At 43.4% G+C, this 20,000-nt stretch overlaps 18 non-coding genes across 18 annotated transcripts in view; all 18 read right to left on the bottom strand.

Annotated features, from left to right (window-relative positions):
- Positions 1-22, bottom strand: part of LOC136741540 (5S ribosomal RNA) — a 119-nt gene extending 97 nt beyond the window's left edge. Inside the window, exon 1 of the ribosomal RNA XR_010814227.1 lies at positions 1-22. This exon is cut by the window's left edge and continues 97 nt beyond it. This is a non-coding gene — a ribosomal RNA (5S ribosomal RNA).
- Positions 23-1,080: 1,058 nt separating this feature from the next.
- LOC136741621 (5S ribosomal RNA) lies at positions 1,081-1,199 on the bottom strand. Its single transcript, XR_010814306.1, has one exon. It is a non-coding gene; the product is annotated as a 5S ribosomal RNA (ribosomal RNA).
- Positions 1,200-2,265: 1,066 nt separating this feature from the next.
- On the bottom strand, positions 2,266-2,384 carry LOC136741622 (5S ribosomal RNA). The gene has a single exon (XR_010814307.1). It is a non-coding gene; the product is annotated as a 5S ribosomal RNA (ribosomal RNA).
- Positions 2,385-3,450: 1,066 nt separating this feature from the next.
- Positions 3,451-3,569, bottom strand: LOC136741542 (5S ribosomal RNA). The gene has a single exon (XR_010814229.1). It is a non-coding gene; the product is annotated as a 5S ribosomal RNA (ribosomal RNA).
- Positions 3,570-4,627: 1,058 nt separating this feature from the next.
- LOC136741623 (5S ribosomal RNA) lies at positions 4,628-4,746 on the bottom strand. The gene has a single exon (XR_010814308.1). It is a non-coding gene; the product is annotated as a 5S ribosomal RNA (ribosomal RNA).
- A 1,066-nt stretch (positions 4,747-5,812) lies between these two features.
- On the bottom strand, positions 5,813-5,931 carry LOC136741532 (5S ribosomal RNA). The gene has a single exon (XR_010814220.1). It is a non-coding gene; the product is annotated as a 5S ribosomal RNA (ribosomal RNA).
- A 1,066-nt stretch (positions 5,932-6,997) lies between these two features.
- LOC136741402 (5S ribosomal RNA) lies at positions 6,998-7,116 on the bottom strand. The gene has a single exon (XR_010814096.1). It is a non-coding gene; the product is annotated as a 5S ribosomal RNA (ribosomal RNA).
- Positions 7,117-8,182: 1,066 nt separating this feature from the next.
- Positions 8,183-8,301, bottom strand: LOC136741296 (5S ribosomal RNA). Its single transcript, XR_010813995.1, has one exon. It is a non-coding gene; the product is annotated as a 5S ribosomal RNA (ribosomal RNA).
- Positions 8,302-9,367: 1,066 nt separating this feature from the next.
- Positions 9,368-9,486, bottom strand: LOC136741297 (5S ribosomal RNA). The gene has a single exon (XR_010813996.1). It is a non-coding gene; the product is annotated as a 5S ribosomal RNA (ribosomal RNA).
- Positions 9,487-10,541: 1,055 nt separating this feature from the next.
- On the bottom strand, positions 10,542-10,659 carry LOC136741652 (5S ribosomal RNA). The gene has a single exon (XR_010814336.1). It is a non-coding gene; the product is annotated as a 5S ribosomal RNA (ribosomal RNA).
- A 1,066-nt stretch (positions 10,660-11,725) lies between these two features.
- On the bottom strand, positions 11,726-11,844 carry LOC136741298 (5S ribosomal RNA). Its single transcript, XR_010813997.1, has one exon. It is a non-coding gene; the product is annotated as a 5S ribosomal RNA (ribosomal RNA).
- Positions 11,845-12,899: 1,055 nt separating this feature from the next.
- Positions 12,900-13,018, bottom strand: LOC136741299 (5S ribosomal RNA). The gene has a single exon (XR_010813998.1). It is a non-coding gene; the product is annotated as a 5S ribosomal RNA (ribosomal RNA).
- A 1,056-nt stretch (positions 13,019-14,074) lies between these two features.
- LOC136741300 (5S ribosomal RNA) lies at positions 14,075-14,193 on the bottom strand. Its single transcript, XR_010813999.1, has one exon. It is a non-coding gene; the product is annotated as a 5S ribosomal RNA (ribosomal RNA).
- Positions 14,194-15,249: 1,056 nt separating this feature from the next.
- Positions 15,250-15,368, bottom strand: LOC136741301 (5S ribosomal RNA). Its single transcript, XR_010814000.1, has one exon. It is a non-coding gene; the product is annotated as a 5S ribosomal RNA (ribosomal RNA).
- A 1,066-nt stretch (positions 15,369-16,434) lies between these two features.
- On the bottom strand, positions 16,435-16,553 carry LOC136741510 (5S ribosomal RNA). The gene has a single exon (XR_010814200.1). It is a non-coding gene; the product is annotated as a 5S ribosomal RNA (ribosomal RNA).
- A 1,066-nt stretch (positions 16,554-17,619) lies between these two features.
- Positions 17,620-17,739, bottom strand: LOC136741636 (5S ribosomal RNA). Its single transcript, XR_010814320.1, has one exon. It is a non-coding gene; the product is annotated as a 5S ribosomal RNA (ribosomal RNA).
- Positions 17,740-18,794: 1,055 nt separating this feature from the next.
- LOC136741411 (5S ribosomal RNA) lies at positions 18,795-18,913 on the bottom strand. The gene has a single exon (XR_010814104.1). It is a non-coding gene; the product is annotated as a 5S ribosomal RNA (ribosomal RNA).
- A 1,055-nt stretch (positions 18,914-19,968) lies between these two features.
- The window catches only part of LOC136741302 (5S ribosomal RNA), a 119-nt gene continuing 87 nt past the window's right edge, over positions 19,969-20,000 (bottom strand). The window contains exon 1 of the ribosomal RNA XR_010814001.1: positions 19,969-20,000. This exon is cut by the window's right edge and continues 87 nt beyond it. This is a non-coding gene — a ribosomal RNA (5S ribosomal RNA).

Raw genomic sequence — 20,000 nt, forward strand, 5'->3', positions numbered from 1 at the left:
TCAGGCTAGTATGGCCGTAAGCCAGGGAGGCTGTCCCTGACGCTCTACTTAAAGGGAAGGCAATATCCGTTTCTGCCGCTCATACTTGCAGTTGAACTGTCTCTCTACTCTAAAGTCCGGGACACACCAGCGCGCCGCAGACAGTCCCTGCTAACACGAAACGTTGTGGCAACGTTGTGCGTTAGCTGGGGTGCCACACCAGACCGGAACTATATTTTACAAAACGAACACATTGTCTTGATAATACAGCTGTAATTGAGTGCCTGACACGCCAGTCAAGCGCAATCTTGAGAAGGTGTGCATTTCAATAAGGATTTCAATTGACATGCAGTATGAAACTGAAAGGAGGTTGCATCACTATGATGCATAACATTGCATGTATTGTATTTTCAAGTGTGTGCATTCATCCTGTTGTCATTTTGTTTTGAAAGCAGAAGAATCATTTTTGCTGAGGTTGCTGAGACAAATGTAAACCAGTAAAACATATGAAGAGAAACAAACCTTGAATATAAGTTCAGTTGTTTAAACATTTGACAAACTATGGTGAGGGGGTAAGAAAACACACAAATCCAGCAGCTCCTGTATTTCAATACACCAGAACCCAATATTATTGGCGAGTCGGGTAGTCCATCATCACAGTTCGAGGGCAGGCATCATTTCAGTAATTTCATCCCGTTGCATTCACATCCGTGCCTTGAATGAGATTGAATGTGATCTTTGTTCTCAAGTATGTTCCCAAGTTTTACACTTTCGTGCTTTGCATGAATGGGAATGGAACCGTGTGTGTTGAATGAGGCTCCTTGTGAGCACTGAACTTTGTCCGGTGGAGTTCCTTTTTGTGTTGCTGTAATTGTGTCATTTCTCGATGAGAAAGATTAGGCAACATTTAGTCACTTCTAGCCATGATGCTCAATTTATTTACGAATGTACCCTAGTTACTAGGGACCGTTTACGTAGGAGAACAAGATCTATTGTATGCCTGTGTATTTGGGGAAGTCAAATCTGAAATAATGATGAAATTGCGTGTATCCAAAGTTAAAACTCGTGATTTGTCGCCCTCTGGAGTGTAAAAGATGCAAAAGCTTACAGCACCTGGTATTCCCAGGCGGTCTCCCATCCAAGTACTGACCAGGCCCGAGCCTGCTTAGCTTCCGAGATCTGACGAGATCGGGCGTATTCAGGATAGTATGGCCGTAAGCCAGGTAGGCTGTCCCTGACGCTCTACTTAAAGGGAAGGCAATATCCGTTTCTGCCGTTCATACTTACAGTTGAACTGTCTCTCTACTCTAAAGCCCGGGACACACCAGCGCGCCGCAGACAGTCCCTGCTAACACGCCACGTTGTGGCAACATTGTGGCAACGTTGTGCGTTAGCTGGGGTGCCACACCAGACCGGAACTATATTTTACAAAACGAACACATTGTCTTGATAATACAGCTGTAATTGAGTGCCTGACACGCCAGTCAAGCGCAATCTTGAGAAGGTGTGCATTTCAGTAAGGATTTCAATTGACATGCAGTATGAAACTGAAATGAGGTTGCATCACTATGATGCATAACATTGCATGTATTGTATTTTCAAGTGTGTACATTCATCCTGTTGTCATTTTGTTTTGAAAGCAGAAGAATCATTCAACAGGTTGCTGAGACAAATGTAAACCAGTAAAACATATGAAGAGAAACAAACCTTGAATATAAGTTCAGTTGTTTAAACATTTGACAAACTATGGTGAGGGGGTAAGAAAACACACAAATCCAGCAGCTCCTGTATTTCAATACACCAGAACCCAATATTATTGGCGAGTCGGGTAGTCCATCATCACAGTTCGAGGGCAGGCATCATTTCAGTAATTTCATCCCGTTGCATTCACATCCGTGCCTTGAATGAGATTGAATGTGATCTTTGTTCTCAAGTATGTTCCCAAGTTTTACACTTTCGTGCTTTGCATGAATGGGAATGGAACCGTGTGTGTTGAATGAGGCTCCTTGTGAGCACTGAACTTTGTCCGGTGGAGTTCCTTTTTGTGTTGCTGTAATTGTGTCATTTCTCGATGAGAAAGATTAGGCAACATTTAGTCACTTCTAGCCATGATGCTCAATTTATTTACGAATGTACCCTAGTTACTAGGGACCGTTTACGTAGGAGAACAAGATCTATTGTATGCCTGTGTATTTGGGGAAGTCAAATCTGAAATAATGATGAAATTGCGTGTATCCAAAGTTAAAACTCGTGATTTGTCGCCCTCTGGAGTGTAAAAGATGCAAAAGCTTACAGCACCTGGTATTCCCAGGCGGTCTCCCATCCAAGTACTGACCAGGCCCGAGCCTGCTTAGCTTCCGAGATCTGACGAGATCGGGCGTATTCAGGATAGTATGGCCGTAAGCCAGGTAGGCTGTCCCTGACGCTCTACTTAAAGGGAAGGCAATATCCGTTTCTGCCGTTCATACTTACAGTTGAACTGTCTCTCTACTCTAAAGCCCGGGACACACCAGCGCGCCGCAGACAGTCCCTGCTAACACGCCACGTTGTGGCAACATTGTGGCAACGTTGTGCGTTAGCTGGGGTGCCACACCAGACCGGAACTATATTTTACAAAACGAACACATTGTCTTGATAATACAGCTGTAATTGAGTGCCTGACACGCCAGTCAAGCGCAATCTTGAGAAGGTGTGCATTTCAGTAAGGATTTCAATTGACATGCAGTATGAAACTGAAATGAGGTTGCATCACTATGATGCATAACATTGCATGTATTGTATTTTCAAGTGTGTACATTCATCCTGTTGTCATTTTGTTTTGAAAGCAGAAGAATCATTCAACAGGTTGCTGAGACAAATGTAAACCAGTAAAACATATGAAGAGAAACAAACCTTGAATATAAGTTCAGTTGTTTAAACATTTGACAAACTATGGTGAGGGGGTAAGAAAACACACAAATCCAGCAGCTCCTGTATTTCAATACACCAGAACCCAATATTATTGGCGAGTCGGGTAGTCCATCATCACAGTTCGAGGGCAGGCATCATTTCAGTAATTTCATCCCGTTGCATTCACATCCGTGCCTTGAATGAGATTGAATGTGATCTTTGCTCTCAAGTATTTTCCCAAGTTTTACACTTTCGTGCTTTGCATGAATGGGAATGGAACCGTGTGTGTTGAATGAGGCTCCTTGTGAGCACTGAACTTTGTCCGGTGGAGTTCCTTTTTGTGTTGGTGTAATTGTGTCATTTCTCGATGAGAAAGATTAGGCAACATTTAGTCACTTCTAGCCATGATGCTCAATTTATTTACGAATGTACACTAGTTACTAGGGACCGTTTACGTTGGAGAACAAGATCTATTGTATGCCTGTGTATTTGGGGAAGTCAAATCTGAAATAATGATGAAATTGCGTGTATCCAAAGTTAAAACTCGTGATTTGTCGCCCTCTGGTGTGTAAAAGATGCAAAAGCTTACAGCACCTGGTATTCCCAGGCAGTCTCCCATCCAAGTACTGACCAGGCCCGAGCCTGCTTAGCTTCCGAGATCGGACGAGATCGGGCGTATTCAGGCTAGTATGGCCGTAAGCCAGGGAGGCTGTCCCTGACGCTCTACTTAAAGGGAAGGCAATATCCGTTTCTGCCGCTCATACTTGCAGTTGAACTGTCTCTCTACTCTAAAGTCCGGGACACACCAGCGCGCCGCAGACAGTCCCTGCTAACACGAAACGTTGTGGCAACGTTGTGCGTTAGCTGGGGTGCCACACCAGACCGGAACTATATTTTACAAAACGAACACATTGTCTTGATAATACAGCTGTAATTGAGTGCCTGACACGCCAGTCAAGCGCAATCTTGAGAAGGTGTGCATTTCAATAAGGATTTCAATTGACATGCAGTATGAAACTGAAAGGAGGTTGCATCACTATGATGCATAACATTGCATGTATTGTATTTTCAAGTGTGTGCATTCATCCTGTTGTCATTTTGTTTTGAAAGCAGAAGAATCATTTTTGCTGAGGTTGCTGAGACAAATGTAAACCAGTAAAACATATGAAGAGAAACAAACCTTGAATATAAGTTCAGTTGTTTAAACATTTGACAAACTATGGTGAGGGGGTAAGAAAACACACAAATCCAGCAGCTCCTGTATTTCAATACACCAGAACCCAATATTATTGGCGAGTCGGGTAGTCCATCATCACAGTTCGAGGGCAGGCATCATTTCAGTAATTTCATCCCGTTGCATTCACATCCGTGCCTTGAATGAGATTGAATGTGATCTTTGTTCTCAAGTATGTTCCCAAGTTTTACACTTTCGTGCTTTGCATGAATGGGAATGGAACCGTGTGTGTTGAATGAGGCTCCTTGTGAGCACTGAACTTTGTCCGGTGGAGTTCCTTTTTGTGTTGCTGTAATTGTGTCATTTCTCGATGAGAAAGATTAGGCAACATTTAGTCACTTCTAGCCATGATGCTCAATTTATTTACGAATGTACCCTAGTTACTAGGGACCGTTTACGTAGGAGAACAAGATCTATTGTATGCCTGTGTATTTGGGGAAGTCAAATCTGAAATAATGATGAAATTGCGTGTATCCAAAGTTAAAACTCGTGATTTGTCGCCCTCTGTAGTGTAAAAGATGCAAAAGCTTACAGCACCTGGTATTCCCAGGCGGTCTCCCATCCAAGTACTGACCAGGCCCGAGCCTGCTTAGCTTCCGAGATCTGACGAGATCGGGCGTATTCAGGATAGTATGGCCGTAAGCCAGGGAGGCTGTCCCTGACGCGCTACTTAAAGGGAAGGCAATATCCGTTTCTGCCGTTCATACTTACAGTTGAACTGTCTCTCTACTCTAAAGCCCGGGACACACCAGCGCGCCGCAGACAGTCCCTGATAACACGCCACGTTGTGGCAACATTGTGGCAACGTTGTGCGTTAGCTGGGGTGCCACACCAGACCGGAACTATATTTTACAAAACGAACACATTGTCTTGATAATACAGCTGTAATTGAGTGCCTGACACGCCAGTCAAGCGCAATCTTGAGAAGGTGTGCATTTCAGTAAGGATTTCAATTGACATGCAGTATGAAACTGAAATGAGGTTGCATCACTATGATGCATAACATTGCATGTATTGTATTTTCAAGTGTGTGCATTCATCCTGTTGTCATTTTGTTTTGAAAGCAGAAGAATCATTCAACAGGTTGCTGAGACAAATGTAAACCAGTAAAACATATGAAGAGAAACAAACCTTGAATATAAGTTCAGTTGTTTAAACATTTGACAAACTATGGTGAGGGGGTAAGAAAACACACAAATCCAGCAGCTCCTGTATTTCAATACACCAGAACCCAATATTATTGGCGAGTCGGGTAGTCCATCATCACAGTTCGAGGGCAGGCATCATTTCAGTAATTTCATCCCGTTGCATTCACATCCGTGCCTTGAATGAGATTGAATGTGATCTTTGCTCTCAAGTATTTTCCCAAGTTTTACACTTTCGTGCTTTGCATGAATGGGAATGGAACCGTGTGTGTTGAATGAGGCTCCTTGTGAGCACTGAACTTTGTCCGGTGGAGTTCCTTTTTGTGTTGCTGTAATTGTGTCATTTCTCGATGAGAAAGATTAGGCAACATTTAGTCACTTCTAGCCATGATGCTCAATTTATTTACGAATGTACCCTAGTTACTAGGGACCGTTTACGTTGGAGAACAAGATCTATTGTATGCCTGTGTATTTGGGGAAGTAAAATCTGAAATATTGATGAAATTGCGTGTATCCAAAGTTAAAACTCGTGATTTGTCGCCCTCTGGTGTGTAAAAGATGCAAAAGCTTACAGCACCTGGTATTCCAAGGCGGTCTCCCATCCAAGTACTGACCAGGCCCAAGCCTGCTTGACTTCCGAGATCGGACGAGATCGGGCGTATTCAGGCTAGTATGGCCGTAAGCCAGGGAGGCTGTCCCTGACGCTCTACTTAAAGGGAAGGCAATATCCGTTTCTGCCGCTCATACTTGCAGTTGAACTGTCTCTCTACTCTAAAGTCCGGGACACACCAGCGCGCCGCAGACAGTCCCTGCTAACACGCCACGTTGTGGCAACATTGTGGCAACGTTGTGCGTTAGCTGGGGTGCCACACCAGACCGGAACTATATATTACAAAACGAACACATTGTCTTGATAAAACAGCTGTAATTGAGTGCCTGACACGCCAGTCAAGCGCAATCTTGAGAAGGTGTGCATTTCAGTAAGGATTTCAATTGACATGCAGTATGAAACTGAAAGGAGGTTGCATCACTATGATGCATAACATTGCATGTATTGTATTTTCAAGTGTGTGCATTCATCCTGTTGTCATTTTGTTTTGAAAGCAGAAGAATCATTCAACAGGTTGCTGAGACAAATGTAAACCAGTAAAACATATGAAGAGAAACAAACCTTGAATATAAGTTCAGTTGTTTAAACATTTGACAAACTATGGTGAGGGGGTAAGAAAACACACAAATCCAGCAGCTCCTGTATTTCAATACACCAGAACCCAATATTATTGGCGAGTCGGGTAGTCCATCATCACAGTTCGAGGGCAGGCATCATTTCAGTAATTTCATCCCGTTGCATTCACATCCGTGCCTTGAATGAGATTGAATGTGATCTTTGCTCTCAAGTATTTTCCCAAGTTTTACACTTTCGTGCTTTGCATGAATGGGAATGGAACCGTGTGTGTTGAATGAGGCTCCTTGTGAGCACTGAACTTTGTCCGGTGGAGTTCCTTTTTGTGTTGGTGTAATTGTGTCATTTCTCGATGAGAAAGATTAGGCAACATTTAGTCACTTCTAGCCATGATGCTCAATTTATTTACGAATGTACACTAGTTACTAGGGACCGTTTACGTTGGAGAACAAGATCTATTGTATGCCTGTGTATTTGGGGAAGTCAAATCTGAAATAATGATGAAATTGCGTGTATCCAAAGTTAAAACTCGTGATTTGTCGCCCTTTGGTGTGTAAAAGATGCAAAAGCTTACAGCACCTGGTATTCCCAGGGGGTCTCCCATCCAAGTACTGACCAGGCCCGAGCCTGCTTAGCTTCCGAGATCGGACGAGATCGGGCGTATTCAGGCTAGTATGGCCGTAAGCCAGGGAGGCTGTCCCTGACGCGCTACTTAAAGGGAAGGCAATATCCGTTTCTGCCGTTCATACTTACAGTTGAACTGTCTCTCTACTCTAAAGCCCGGGACACACCAGCGCGCCGCAGACAGTCCCTGCTAACACGCCACGTTGTGGCAACATTGTGGCAACGTTGTGCGTTAGCTGGGGTGCCACACCAGACCGGAACTATATATTACAAAACGAACACATTGTCTTGATAAAACAGCTGTAATTGAGTGCCTGACACGCCAGTCAAGCGCAATCTTGAGAAGGTGTGCATTTCAGTAAGGATTTCAATTGACATGCAGTATGAAACTGAAAGGAGGTTGCATCACTATGATGCATAACATTGCATGTATTGTATTTTCAAGTGTGTGCATTCATCCTGTTGTCATTTTGTTTTGAAAGCAGAAGAATCATTCAACAGGTTGCTGAGACAAATGTAAACCAGTAAAACATATGAAGAGAAACAAACCTTGAATATAAGTTCAGTTGTTTAAACATTTGACAAACTATGGTGAGGGGGTAAGAAAACACACAAATCCAGCAGCTCCTGTATTTCAATACACCAGAACCCAATATTATTGGCGAGTCGGGTAGTCCATCATCACAGTTCGAGGGCAGGCATCATTTCAGTAATTTCATCCCGTTGCATTCACATCCGTGCCTTGAATGAGATTGAATGTGATCTTTGCTCTCAAGTATGTTCCCAAGTTTTACACTTTCGTGCTTTGCATGAATGGGAATGGAACCGTGTGTGTTGAATGAGGCTCCTTGTGAGCACTGAACTTTGTCCGGTGGAGTTCCTTTTTGTGTTGCTGTAATTGTGTCATTTCTCGATGAGAAAGATTAGGCAACATTTAGTCACTTCTAGCCATGATGCTCAATTTATTTACAAATGTACACTAGTTACTAGGGACCGTTTACGTTGGAGAACAAGATCTATTGTATGCCTGTGTATTTGGGGAAGTCAAATCTGAAATAATGATGAAATTGCGTGTATCCAAAGTTAAAACTTGTGATTTGTCGCCCTTTGGTGTGTAAAAGATGCAAAAGCTTACAGCACCTGGTATTCCCAGGCGGTCTCCCATCCAAGTACTGACCAGGCCCGAGCCTGCTTAGCTTCCGAGATCGGACGAGATCGGGCGTATTCAGGCTAGTATGGCCGTAAGCCAGGGAGGCTGTCCCTGATGCTGTACTTAAAGGGAAGGCAATATCCGTTTCTGCCGTTCATACTTACAGTTGAACTGTCTCTCTACTCTAAAGCCCGGGACACAGCAGCGCGCCGCAGACAGTCCCTGCTAACATGCCACGTTGTGGCAACATTGTGGCAACGTTGTGCGTTAGCTGGGGTGCCACACCAGACCGGAACTATATTTTACAAAAAAAACACATTGTCTTGATAAAACAGCTGTAATTGAGTGCCTGACACGCCAGTCAAGCGCAATCTTGAGAAGGTGTGCATTTCAGTAAGGATTTCAATTGACATGCAGTATGAAACTGAAAGGAGGTTGCATCACTATGATGCATAACATTGCATGTATTGTATTTTCAAGTGTGTGCATTCATCCTGTTGTCATTTTGTTTTGAAAGCAGAAGAATCATTCAACAGGTTGCTGAGACAAATGTAAACCAGTAAAACATATGAAGAGAAACAAACCTTGAATATAAGTTCAGTTGTTTAAACATTTGACAAACTATGGTGAGGGGGTAAGAAAACACACAAATCCAGCAGCTCCTGTATTTCAATACACCAGAACCCAATATTATTGGCGAGTCGGGTAGTCCATCATCACAGTTCGAGGGCAGGCATCATTTCAGTAATTTCATCCCGTTGCATTCACATCCGTGCCTTGAATGAGATTGAATGTGATCTTTGCTCTCAAGTATGTTCCCAAGTTTTACACTTTCGTGCTTTGCATGAATGGGAATGGAACCGTGTGTGTTGAATGAGGCTCCTTGTGAGCACTGAACTTTGTCCGGTGGAGTTCCTTTTTGTGTTGCTGTAATTGTGTCATTTCTCGATGAGAAAGATTAGGCAACATTTAGTCACTTCTAGCCATGATGCTCAATTTATTTACGAATGTACACTAGTTACTAGGGACCGTTTACGTTGGAGAACAAGATCTATTCTATGCCTGTGTATTTGGGGAAGTAAAATCTGAAATAATGATGAAATTGCGTGTATCCAAAGTTAAAACTCGTGATTTGTCGCCCTCTGGTGTGTAAAAGATGCAAAAGCTTACAGCACCTGGTATTCCCAGGCGGTCTCCCATCCAAGTACTGACCAGGCCCGAGCCTGCTTAGCTTCCGAGATCGGACGAGATCGGGCGTATTCAGGCTAGTATGGCCGTAAGCCAGGGAGGCTGTCCCTGACGCTCTACTTAAAGGGAAGGCAATATCCGTTTCTTCCGCTCATACTTGCAATTGAACTGTCTCTCTACTCTAAAGTCCGGGACACACCAGCGCGCCGCAGACAGTCCCTGCTAACACGAAACGTTGTGGCAACGTTGTGCGTTAGCTGGGGTGCCACACCAGACCGGAACTATATATTACAAAACGAACACATTGTCTTGATAAAACAGCTGTAATTGAGTGCCTGACACGCCAGTCAAGCGCAATCTTGAGAAGGTGTGCATTTCAGTAAGGATTTCAATTGACATGCAGTATGAAACTGAAAGGAGGTTGCATCACTATGATGCATAACATTGCATGTATTGTATTTTCAAGTGTGTGCATTCATCCTGTTGTCATTTTGTTTTGAAAGCAGAAGAATCATTCAACAGGTTGCTGAGACAAATGTAAACCAGTAAAACATATGAAGAGAAACAAACCTTGAATATAAGTTCAGTTGTTTAAACATTTGACAAACTATGGTGAGGGGGTAAGAAAACACACAAATCCAGCAGCTCCTGTATTTCAATACACCAGAACCCAATATTATTGGCAAGTCGGGTAGTCCATCATCACAGTTCGAGGGCAGGCATCATTTCAGTAATTTCATCCCGTTGCATTCACATCCGTGCCTTGAATGAGATTGAATGTGATCTTTGCTCTCAAGTATGTTCCCAAGTTTTACACTTTCGTGCTTTGCATGAATGGGAATGGAACCGTGTGTGTTGAATGAAGCTCCTTGTGAGCACTGAACTTTGTCCGGTGGAGTTCCTTTTTGTGTTGCTGTAATTGTGTCATTTCTCGATGAGAAAGATTAGGCAACATTTAGTCACTTCTAGCCATGATGCTCAATTTATTTACGAATGTACCCTAGTTACTAGGGACCGTTTACGTTGGAGAACAAGATCTATTGTATGCCTGTGTATTTGGGGAAGTCAAATCTGAAATAATGATGAAATTGCGTGTATCCAAAGTTAAAACTCGTGATTTGTCGCCCTCTGGTGTGTAAAAGATGCAAAAGCTTACAGCACCTGGTATTCCCAGGCGGTCTCCCATCCAAGTACTGACCAGGCCGAGCCTGCTTAGCTTCCGAGATCGGACGAGATCGGGCGTATTCAGGCTAGTATGGCCGTAAGCCAGGGAGGCTGTCCCTGACGCTCTACTTAAAGGGAAGGCAATATCCGTTTCTGCCGTTCATACTTACAGTTGAACTGTCTCTCTACTCTAAAGCCCGGGACACACCAGCGCGCCGCAGACAGTCCCTGCTAACACGCCACGTTGTGGCAACATTGTGGCAACGTTGTGCGTTAGCTGGGGTGCCACACCAGACCGGAACTATATATTACAAAACGAACACATTCTCTTGATAAAACAGCTGTAATTGAGTGCCTGACACGCCAGTCAAGCGCAATCTTGAGAAGGTGTGCATTTCAGTAAGGATTTCTATTGACATGCAGTATGAAACTGAAAGGAGGTTGCATCACTATGATGCATAACATTGCATGTATTGTATTTTCAAGTGTGTGCATTCATCCTGTTGTCATTTTGTTTTGAAAGCAGAAGAATCATTCAACAGGTTGCTGAGACAAATGTAAACCAGTAAAACATATGAAGAGAAACAAACCTTGAATATAAGTTCAGTTGTTTAAACATTTGACAAACTATGGTGAGGGGGTAAGAAAACACACAAATCCAGCAGCTCCTGTATTTCAATACACCAGAACCCAATATTATTGGCGAGTCGGGTAGTCCATCATCACAGTTCGAGGGCAGGCATCATTTCAGTAATTTCATCCCGTTGCATTCACATCCGTGCCTTGAATGAGATTGAATGTGATCTTTGCTCTCAAGTATGTTCCCAAGTTTTACACTTTCGTGCTTTGCATGAATGGGAATGGAACCGTGTGTGTTGAATGAGGCTCCTTGTGAGCACTGAACTTTGTCCGGTGGAGTTCCTTTTTGTGTTGCTGTAATTGTGTCATTTCTCGATGAGAAAGATTAGGCAACATTTAGTCACTTCTAGCCATGATGCTCAATTTATTTACGAATGTACCCTAGTTACTAGGGACCGTTTACGTTGGAGAACAAGATCTATTGTATGCCTGTGTATTTGGGGAAGTCAAATCTGAAATAATGATGAAATTGCGTGTATCCAAAGTTAAAACTCGTGATTTGTCGCCCTCTGGTGTGTAAAAGATGCAAAAGCTTACAGCACCTGGTATTCCCAGGCGGTCTCCCATCCAAGTACTGACCAGGCCCGAGCCTGCTTAGCTTCCGAGATCGGACGAGATCGGGCGTATTCAGGCTAGTATGGCCGTAAGCCAGGGAGGCTGTCCCTGACGCTCTACTTAAAGGGAAGGCAATATCCGTTTCTGCCGCTCATACTTGCAGTTGAACTCTCTCTCTACTCTAAAGTCCGGGACACACCAGCGCGCCGCAGACAGTCCCTGCTAACACGAAACGTTGTGGCAACGTTGTGCGTTAGCTGGGGTGCCACACCAGACCGGAACTATATATTACAAAACGAACATATTGTCTTGATAATACAGCTGTAATTGAGTGCCTGACACGCCAGTCAAGCGCAATCTTGAGAAGGTGTGCATTTCAGTAAGGATTTCAATTGACATGCAGTATGAAACTGAAAGGAGGTTGCATCACTATGATGCATAACATTGCATGTATTGTATTTTCAAGTGTGTGCATTCATCCTGTTGTCATTTTGTTTTGAAAGCAGAAGAATCATTCAACAGGTTGCTGAGACAAATGTAAACCAGTAAAACATATGAAGAGAAACAAACCTTGAATATAAGTTCAGTTGTTTAAACATTTGACAAACTATGGTGAGGGGGTAAGAAAACACACAAATCCAGCAGCTCCTGTATTTCAATACACCAGAACCCAATATTATTGGCGAGTCGGGTAGTCCATCATCACAGTTCGAGGGCAGGCATCATTTCAGTAATTTCATCCCGTTGCATTCACATCCGTGCCTTGAATGAGATTGAATGTGATCTTTGCTCTCAAGTATGTTCCCAAGTTTTACACTATCGTGCTTTGCATGAATGGGAATGGAACCGTGTGTGTTGAATGAGGCTCCTTGTGAGCACTGATCTTTGTCCGGTGGAGTTCCTTTTTGTGTTGCTGTAATTGTGTCATTTCTCGATGAGAAAGATTAGGCAACATTTAGTCACTTCTAGCCATGATGCTCAATTTATTTACGAATGTACCCTAGTTACTAGGGACCGTTTACGTTGGAGAACAAGATCTATTGTATGCCTGTGTATTTGGGGAAGTCAAATCTGAAATAATGATGAAATTGCGTGTATCCAAAGTTAAAACTCGTGATTTGTCGCGCTCTGGTGTGTAAAAGATGCAAAAGCTTACAGCACCTGGTATTCCCAGGCGGTCTCCCATCCAAGTACTGACCAGGCCCGAGCCTGCTTAGCTTCCGAGATCGGACGAGATCGGGCGTATTCAGGCTAGTATGGCCGTAAGCCAGGGAGGCTGTCCCTGACGCTCTACTTAAAGGGAAGGCAATATCCGTTTCTGCCGTTCATACTTACAGTTGAACTGTCTCTCTACTCTAAAGCCCGGGACACACCAGCGCGCCGCAGACAGTCCCTGCTAACACGAAACGTTGTGGCAACGTTGTGCGTTAGCTGGGGTGCCACACCAGACCGGAACTATATTTTACAAAACGAACACATTTGTCTTGATAAAACAGCTGTAATTGAGTGCCTGACACGCCAGTCAAGCGCAATCTTGAGAAGGTGTGCATTTCAGTAAGGATTTCAATTGACATGCAGTATGAAACTGAAAGGAGGTTGCATCACTATGATGCATAACATTGCATGTATTGTATTTTCAAGTGTGTGCATTCATCCTGTTGTCATTTTGTTTTGAAAGCAGAAGAATCATTCAACAGGTTGCTGAGACAAATGTAAACCAGTAAAACATATGAAGAGAAACAAACCTTGAATATAAGTTCAGTTGTTTAAACATTTGACAAACTATGGTGAGGGGGTAAGAAAACACACAAATCCAGCAGCTCCTGTATTTCAATACACCAGAACCCAATATTATTGGCGAGTCGGGTAGTCCATCATCACAGTTCGAGGGCAGGCATCATTTCAGTAATTTCATCCCGTTGCATTCACATCCGTGCCTTGAATGAGATTGAATGTGATCTTTGCTCTCAAGTATGTTCCCAAGTTTTACACTATCGTGCTTTGCATGAATGGGAATGGAACCGTGTGTGTTGAATGAGGCTCCTTGTGAGCACTGATCTTTGTCCGGTGGAGTTCCTTTTTGTGTTGCTGTAATTGTGTCATTTCTCGATGAGAAAGATTAGGCAACATTTAGTCACTTCTAGCCATGATGCTCAATTTATTTACGAATGTACCCTAGTTACTAGGGACCGTTTACGTTGGAGAACAAGATCTATTGTATGCCTGTGTATTTGGGGAAGTCAAATCTGAAATAATGATGAAATTGCGTGTATCCAAAGTTAAAACTCGTGATTTGTCGCGCTCTGGTGTGTAAAAGATGCAAAAGCTTACAGCACCTGGTATTCCCAGGCGGTCTCCCATCCAAGTACTGACCAGGCCCGAGCCTGCTTAGCTTCCGAGATCGGACGAGATCGGGCGTATTCAGGCTAGTATGGCCGTAAGCCAGGGAGGCTGTCCCTGACGCTCTACTTAAAGGGAAGGCAATATCCGTTTCTGCCGTTCATACTTACAGTTGAACTGTCTCTCTACTCTAAAGCCCGGGACACACCAGCGCGCCGCAGACAGTCCCTGCTAACACGAAACGTTGTGGCAACGTTGTGCGTTAGCTGGGGTGCCACACCAGACCGGAACTATATTTTACAAAACGAACACATTTGTCTTGATAAAACAGCTGTAATTGAGTGCCTGACACGCCAGTCAAGCGCAATCTTGAGAAGGTGTGCATTTCAGTAAGGATTTCAATTGACATGCAGTATGAAACTGAAAGGAGGTTGCATCACTATGATGCATAACATTGCATGTATTGTATTTTCAAGTGTGTGCATTCATCCTGTTGTCATTTTGTTTTGAAAGCAGAAGAATCATTCAACAGGTTGCTGAGACAAATGTAAACCAGTAAAACATATGAAGAGAAACAAACCTTGAATATAAGTTCAGTTGTTTAAACATTTGACAAACTATGGTGAGGGGGTAAGAAAACACACAAATCCAGCAGCTCCTGTATTTCAATACACCAGAACCCAATATTATTGGCGAGTCGGGTAGTCCATCATCACAGTTCGAGGGCAGGCATCATTTCAGTAATTTCATCCCGTTGCATTCACATCCGTGCCTTGAATGAGATTGAATGTGATCTTTGCTCTCAAGTATGTTCCCAAGTTTTACACTTTCGTGCTTTGCATGAATGGGAATGGAACCGTGTGTGTTGAATGAGGCTCCTTGTGAGCACTGATCTTTGTCCGGTGGAGTTCCTTTTTGTGTTGCTGTAATTGTGTCATTTCTCGATGAGAAAGATTAGGCAACATTTAGTCACTTCTAGCCATGATGCTCAATTTATTTACGAATGTACCCTATTTACTAGGGACCGTTTACGTTGGAGAACAAGATCTATTGTATGCCTGTGTATTTGGGGAAGTCAAATCTGAAATAATGATGAAATTGCGTGTATCCAAAGTTAAAACTCGTGATTTGTCGCGCTCTGGTGTGTAAAAGATGCAAAAGCTTACAGCACCTGGTATTCCCAGGCGGTCTCCCATCCAAGTACTGACCAGGCCCGAGCCTGCTTAGCTTCCGAGATCGGACGAGATCGGGCGTATTCAGGCTAGTATGGCCGTAAGCCAGGGAGGCTGTCCCTGACGCTCTACTTAAAGGGAAGGCAATATCCGTTTCTGCCGTTCATACTTACAGTTGAACTGTCTCTCTACTCTAAAGCCCGGGACACACCAGCGCGCCGCAGACAGTCCCTGCTAACACGCCACGTTGTGGCAACATTGTGGCAACGTTGTGCGTTAGCTGGGGTGCCACACCAGACCGGAACTATATATTACAAAACGAACACATTGTCTTGATAATACAGCTGTAATTGAGTGCCTGACACGCCAGTCAAGCTCAATCTTGAGAAGGTGTGCATTTCAATAAGGATTTCAATTGACATACAGTATGAAACTGAAAGGAGGTTGCATCACTATGATGCATAACATTGCATGTATTGTATTTTCAAGTGTGTGCATTCATCCTGTTGTCATTTTGTTTTGAAAGCAGAAGAATCATTCAACAGGTTGCTGAGACAAATGTAAACCAGTAAAACATATGAAGAGAAACAAACCTTGAATATAAGTTCAGTTGTTTAAACATTTGACAAACTATGGTGAGGGGGTAAGAAAACACACAAATCCAGCAGCTCCTGTATTTCAATACACCAAAACACAATATTATTGGCGAGTCGGGTAGTCCATCATCACAGTTCGAGGGCAGGCATCATTTCAGTAATTTCATCCCGTTGCATTCACATCCGTGCCTTGAATGAGATTGAATGTGATCTTTGCTCTCAAGTATGTTCCCAAGTTTTACACTTTCGTGCTTTGCATGAATGGGAATGGAACCGTGTGTGTTGAATGAGGCTCCTTGTGAGCACTGAACTTTGTCCGGTGGAGTTCCTTTTTGTGTTGCTGTAATTGTGTCATTTCTCGATGAGAAAGATTAGGCAACATTTAGTAACTTCTAGCCATGATGCTCAATTTATTTACGAATGTACCCTAGTTACTAGGGACCGTTTACGTTGGAGAACAAGATCTATTGTATGCCTGTGTATTTGGGGAAGTCAAATCTGAAATAATGATGAAATTGCGTGTATCCAAAGTTAAAACTCGTGATTTGTCGCCCTCTGGTGTGTAAAAGATGCAAAAGCTTACAGCACCTGGTATTCCCAGGCGGTCTCCCATGCAAGTACTGACCAGGCCCGAGCCTGCTTAGCTTCCGAGATCGGACGAGATCGGGCGTATTCAGGCTAGTATGGCCGTAAGCCAGGAATGCTGTCCCTGACGCTCTACTTAAAGGGAAGGCAATATCCGTTTCTGCCGTTCATACTTACAGTTGAACTGTCTCTCTACTCTAAAGCCCGGGACACACCAGCGCGCCGCAGACAGTCCCTGCTAAGACGCCACGTTGTGGCAACATTGTGGCAACGTTGTGCGTTAGCTGGGGTGCCACACCAGACCGGAACTATATTTTACAAAACGAACACATTGTCTTGATAATACAGCTGTAATTGAGTGCCTGACATGCCAGTCAAGCGCAATCTTGAGAAGGTGTGCATTTCAGTAAGGATTTCAATTGACGTGCAGTATGAAACTGAAAGGAGGTTGCATCACTATGATGCATAACATTGCATGTATTGTATTTTCAAGTGTGTGCATTCATCCTGTTGTCATTTTGTTTTGAAAGCAGAAGAATCATTCAACAGGTTGCTGAGACAAATGTAAACCAGTAAAACATATGAAGAGAAACAAACCTTGAATATAAGTTCAGTTGTTTAAACATTTGACAAACTATGGTGAGGGGGTAAGAAAACACACAAATCCAGCAGCTCCTGTATTTCAATACACCAGAACCCAATATTATTGGCGAGTCGGGTAGTCCATCATCACAGTTCGAGGGCAGGCATCATTTCAGTAATTTCATCCCGTTGCATTCACATCCGTGCCTTGAATGAGATTGAATGTGATCTTTGCTCTCAAGTATGTTCCCAAGTTTTACATTTTCGTGCTTTGCATGAATGGGAATGGAACCGTGTGTGTTGAATGAGGCTCCTTGTGAGCACTGATCTTTGTCCGGTGGAGTTCCTTTTTGTGTTGCTGTAATTGTGTCATTTCTCGATGAGAAAGATTAGGCAACATTTAGTCACTTCTAGCCATGATGCTCAATTTATTTACGAATGTACCCTAGTTACTAGGGACCGTTTACGTTGGAGAACAAGATCTATTGTATGCCTGTGTATTTGGGGAAGTCAAATCTGAAATAATGATGAAATTGCGTGTATCCAAAGTTAAAACTCGTGATTTGTCGCGCTCTGGTGTGTAAAAGATGCAAAAGCTTACAGCACCTGGTATTCCCCAGGCGGTCTCCCATCCAAGTACTGACCAGGCCCGAGCCTGCTTAGCTTCCGAGATCGGACGAGATCGGGCGTATTCAGGCTAGTATGGCCGTAAGCCAGGGAGGCTGTCCCTGACGCTCTACTTAAAGGGATGGCAATATCCGTTTCTGCCGTTCATACTTACAGTTGAACTGTCTCTCTACTCTAAAGCCCGGGACACACCAGCGCGCCGCAGACAGTCCCTGCTAATATGCCACGTTGTGGCAACGTTGTGCGTTAGCTGGGGTGCCACACCAGACCGGAACTATATTTTACAAAACGAACACATTGTCTTGATAAAACAGCTGTAATTGAGTGCCTGACACGCCAGTCAAGCGCAATCTTGAGAAGGTGTGCATTTCAGTAAGGATATCAATTGACATGCAGTATGAAACTGAAAGGAGGTTGCATCACTATGATGCATAACATTGCATGTATTGTATTTTCAAGTGTGTGCATTCATCCTGTTGTCATTTTGTTTTGAAAGCAGAAGAATCATTCAACAGATTGCTGAGACAAATGTAAACCAGTAAAACATATGAAGAGAAATAAACCTTGAATATAAGTTCAGTTGTTTAAACATTTGACAAACTATGGTGAGGGGGTAAGAAAACACACAAATCCAGCAGCTCCTGTATTTCAATACACCAGAACCCAATATTATTGGCGAGTCGGGTAGTCCATCATCACAGTTCGAGGGCAGGCATCATTTCAGTAATTTCATCCCGTTGCATTCACATCCGTGCCTTGAATGAGATTGAATGTGATCTTTGCTCTCAAGTATGTTCCCAAGTTTTACACTTTCGTGCTTTGCATGAATGGGAATGGAACCGTGTGTGTTGAATGAGGCTCCTTGTGAGCACTGAACTCTGTCCGGTGGAGTTCCTTTTTGTGTTGCTGTAATTGTGTCATTTCTCGATGAGAAAGATTAGGCAACATTTAGTCACTTCTAGCCATGATGCTCAATTTATTTACGAATGTACCCTAGTTACTAGGGACCGTTTACGTTGGAGAACAAGATCTATTGTATGCCTGTGTATTTGGGGAAGTCAAATCTGAAATAATGATGAAATTGCGTGTATCCAAAGTTAAAACTCGTGATTTGTCGCCCTCTGGTGTGTAAAAGATGCAAAAGCTTACAGCACCTGGTTTTCCCAGGTGGTCTCCCATCCAAGTACTGACCAGGCCCGAGCCTGCTTAGCTTCCGAGATCGGACGAGATCGGGCGTATTCAGGCTAGTATGGCCGTAAGCCAGGGAGGCTGTCCCTGACGCTCTACTTAAAGAGAAGGCAATATCCGTTTCTGCCGCTCATACTTGCAGTTGAACTGTCTCTCTACTCTAAAGTCCGGGACACACCAGCGCGCCGCAGACAGTCCCTGCTAACACGAAACGTTGTGGCAACGTTGTGCGTTAGCTGGGGTGCCACACCAGACCGGAACTATATATTACAAAACGAACACATTGTCTTGATAAAACAGCTGTAATTGAGTGCCTGACACGCCAGTCAAGCGCAATCTTGAGAAGGTGTGCATTTCAGTAAGGATTTCAATTGACATGCAGTATGAAACTGAAAGGAGGTTGCATCACTATGATGCATAACATTGCATGTATTGTATTTTCAAGTGTGTGCATTCATCCTGTTGTCATTTTGTTTTGAAAGCAGAAGAATCATTCAACAGGTTGCTGAGACAAATGTAAACCAGTAAAACATATGAAGAGAAACAAACCTTGAATATAAGTTCAGTTGTTTAAACATTTGACAAACTATGGTGAGGGGGTAAGAAAACACACAAATCCAGCAGCTCCTGTATTTCAATACACCAGAACCCAATATTATTGGCGAGTCGGGTAGTCCATCATCACAGTTCGAGGGCAGGCATCATTTCAGTAATTTCATCCCGTTGCATTCACATCCGTGCCTTGAATGAGATTGAATGTGATCTTTGCTCTCAAGTATGTTCCCAAGTTTTACACTTTCGTGCTTTGCATGAATGGGAATGGAACCGTGTGTGTTGAATGAGGCTCCTTGTGAGCACTGAACTTTGTCCGGTGGAGTTCCTTTTTGTGTTGCTGTAATTGTGTAATTTCTCGATGAGAAAGATTAGGCAACATTTAGTCACTTCTAGCCATGATGCTCAATTTATTTACGAATGTACCCTAGTTACTAGGGACCGTTTACGTTGGAGAACAAGATCTATTGTATGCCTGTGTATTTGGGGAAGTCAAATCTGAAATAATGATGAAATTGCGAGTATCCAAAGTTAAAACTCGTGATTTGTCGCCCTCTGGTGTGTAAAAGATGCAAAAGCTTACAGCACCTGGTATTCCCAGGCGGTCT

This window comes from Amia ocellicauda, unplaced genomic scaffold (assembly GCF_036373705.1).
Source record: "Amia ocellicauda isolate fAmiCal2 unplaced genomic scaffold, fAmiCal2.hap1 HAP1_SCAFFOLD_68, whole genome shotgun sequence".
NCBI lineage: Eukaryota > Metazoa > Chordata > Actinopteri > Amiiformes > Amiidae > Amia > Amia ocellicauda.